Here is a 2,870-nt window from a genome sequence, read left to right as displayed (position 1 = left end):
GGATGCCGTTGAAAATATCTATGGCAGTGATGAGCATGTGAAACAAGCTAAGGAAGAAATCCTTAGGGGAAATTTTGAAGACATGTGGATGGTTGAAGGAGAGACCATTCAACAATATGGAATAAGAATCAAAACTGTTGTTGGAGATATCAAGAGTGTAGGTGGTAAAATGGAAGATTCCACTATAGTTAGAAAAGTTTTGAGATCCTTATTACCGGTCTATACAATAAGGGTTGCAGCTATTCAGGAGTTGAGGTTTGTAGACAAGACAAAGGTATCCCTGGACTCCATCATTACAAAGCTAACAGCTTATGAGCTAAATAATTATGATGTCACTATTCACAAGACTAAATCAGCCTTCAGAGCATCCGCTGCACCATCCAGAAAAGGCAAAGAAGCTAGTACCAGTGTTAAACCAAGACAGAATAGAGAAATGGATGATGAGGAGATCCTGATGGAATTTGAAGGTCTTCTAGCCAAGAGACTTCCTGTATATGGTGAAAATGGATAACAATAATAACAATATTGAAAGGCTAAATGAATTCAACCACAAAACCCTAGCCTAACAACAATAAAGATCCACCATAACATATGAAGATTACCTAAGACAATGCAAATCAAACGAAATCACAAAGATTATACCATCACATGTCTAATAGAGTTTGAATCTTCATTCTTCCTATCTCCATTGATCTTGCTTGATATATTTGCTCTCAGATTTTATGTGCACAAGAGCTCAATAAAGAACGGAATGTGGTTGTAAGTAGGATCGTAGTGTAGTCAAGTATATAAAATTCATTAGAATGCCTGATTAGGGTTTGATAATGAAGGAAGCATCTCTTTATATAGAAGACACTATATGAAATGGAGGGATAAGATTGAGAGGTGTAAAAGGAGGTCGGCTATGATTAGAGGGTAGGTAAAAGAAATAATAAAATAATGAAAGGGGTAGGTAGTGTATGAATTAAGAGATGAATGACATGTGTCATGGATAGAAAAGGTTAATGAATTAAATAAATAAATAAATATTTATTTAATTAATAGAAGAAGTGGGATCAATTAAATAAATAAAATATTTATTTAATTTAGGAAAAGGATAATTTAAATAAATAAATGTATTTATTTAAATGAGAAATAAGGCTAGAAGAGGATAAATGAATTAATTAAATAAATAATTATATTTAATTAATAGAAGAATTAAGCTTAGATAATTAAATAAATAAAATATTTATTTAACTAGACATGACAATTTTAGGTGTCTACATTTTGCCCCTCTTTGAGACAATGCGGCTTGTCGCGTTGTTTCAAAGAAGATAATATGAACTGATACAAAGTTGCCCCAGGATGGGAATGATATGCCCCCTCGAGAGATTGGATGAAAATGTCTGAAAAGATTGCAGACAATCTCTCGATAAGAAAGAAAGGGATAGAATGGACTAACCGGATAAAGTGACAAAGTCATGGGATAATGAAGACTGACTCGGGAGGCGAGGGCTAGGCTATAAGACAGACCATGGGGGAAAATACATCTTCATTGTCATCTACACATCCATGAGAGCGGATTGCAGAGTGAAAATAGAGTAGCAGCAATCAGCAGCGATGGCCTTCATTCATAGATTCGACCGCGTTCGCCGATTTCAGAGGCCAGCAGAGGCAGCAGAGCTGGTAAGTACCACCAAACCTCCTCGTACTTTGACACATTTAATATTGTCATTAATGCATGGTAGGTAGAGCAATAAATGCACTTAGACTAGGGTCCAAAAAATGTCCAAAAATGTCCAGGCACATCTGCGTTGGTGTCAGGCGCGTCTGTGCTCGCGAGGCGCATCTGCGTTTGTGCCAGGCACGTCTGCGTCTGAAACCGCGTCTGTGTCAAATGCAGCCGCGTTTGTGATGGTCAGTCACATCTGTGCCAAGAAGGCACGTCTGTGTCACCCAGGCACGTCTATGCAGAGCATAAGCACGTCTATGTTGGTCAGGCACGTCTATGTTTTTTAGGCGCTTCTGTGCAGTCTTTAAGCGCGTTTATGTCAAGTAAGCATGTTTGTCTGAAGTTTTGTCTTCGAGGGCAAATCAGCAGTTCTGTGATGAACATACGCTGTCGATTGGATAAGCTGCTGAGAGGATACACTCAAGCAAGTCCTCTAGGGAAGATTAGGATAGATCAAGGCACTTTGTGATGAACAGTGAGTACCAAGATAGAGTACTTTGTGATGAACAGGGAGTACTAAAATATGAGTAGCACTTTGTGATGAACAGGGAGTACTAAAATATGAGCAGCACTTTATGATGAACAGGGAGTGCAAATGTGAGTAACACTTTGTGATGAACAGTGAGTGTCACACACGTAGTACTTTGTGATGAACAGGGAGTACTACTAGTGATAAAAGCAACACTTTGTGATGAACAGTGAGTGTCACACACGTAGTACTTTGTGATGAATAGGGAGTACTACTAGTGATAAAAGCAACACTTTGTGATGAATAGTGAGTGTCACTAGGGTAGAATGCCATATGCATTTAGATAAAAAGTAGCATTTTGTGATAAACAGGGAATGCCACTATGATTGACATGAGTGATTTGCTTGACTGCAGGAGTATTTGTCGATGCTGGAGTCATGGGAGAGATTCTCGTCGACTCAGAGGTTGCGACCTGAGCTGACCTTTGAGGACTGAGCGGCTATTGAGGAGATGGGATTGAGACATGTTCTATATGTGCCTGAGTTTCGAGTGAACATGGGACTGTTGATTGCGCTGGCAGAGAGATGGCACTCCGAGACTTGCACATTTCATTTGTCGATGGGTGAGATGATAGTCACCCTGGAGGATGTATACAAGATACTAAGGATACCGATTGATGAGGAGCTAATC

This window comes from Cryptomeria japonica, chromosome 3 (assembly GCF_030272615.1).
Source record: "Cryptomeria japonica chromosome 3, Sugi_1.0, whole genome shotgun sequence".
Taxonomy (NCBI): domain Eukaryota; kingdom Viridiplantae; phylum Streptophyta; class Pinopsida; order Cupressales; family Cupressaceae; genus Cryptomeria; species Cryptomeria japonica.
The sequence above is the reverse complement of the archived record's forward strand: the minus strand, read 5'-3'. Positions refer to the sequence as shown.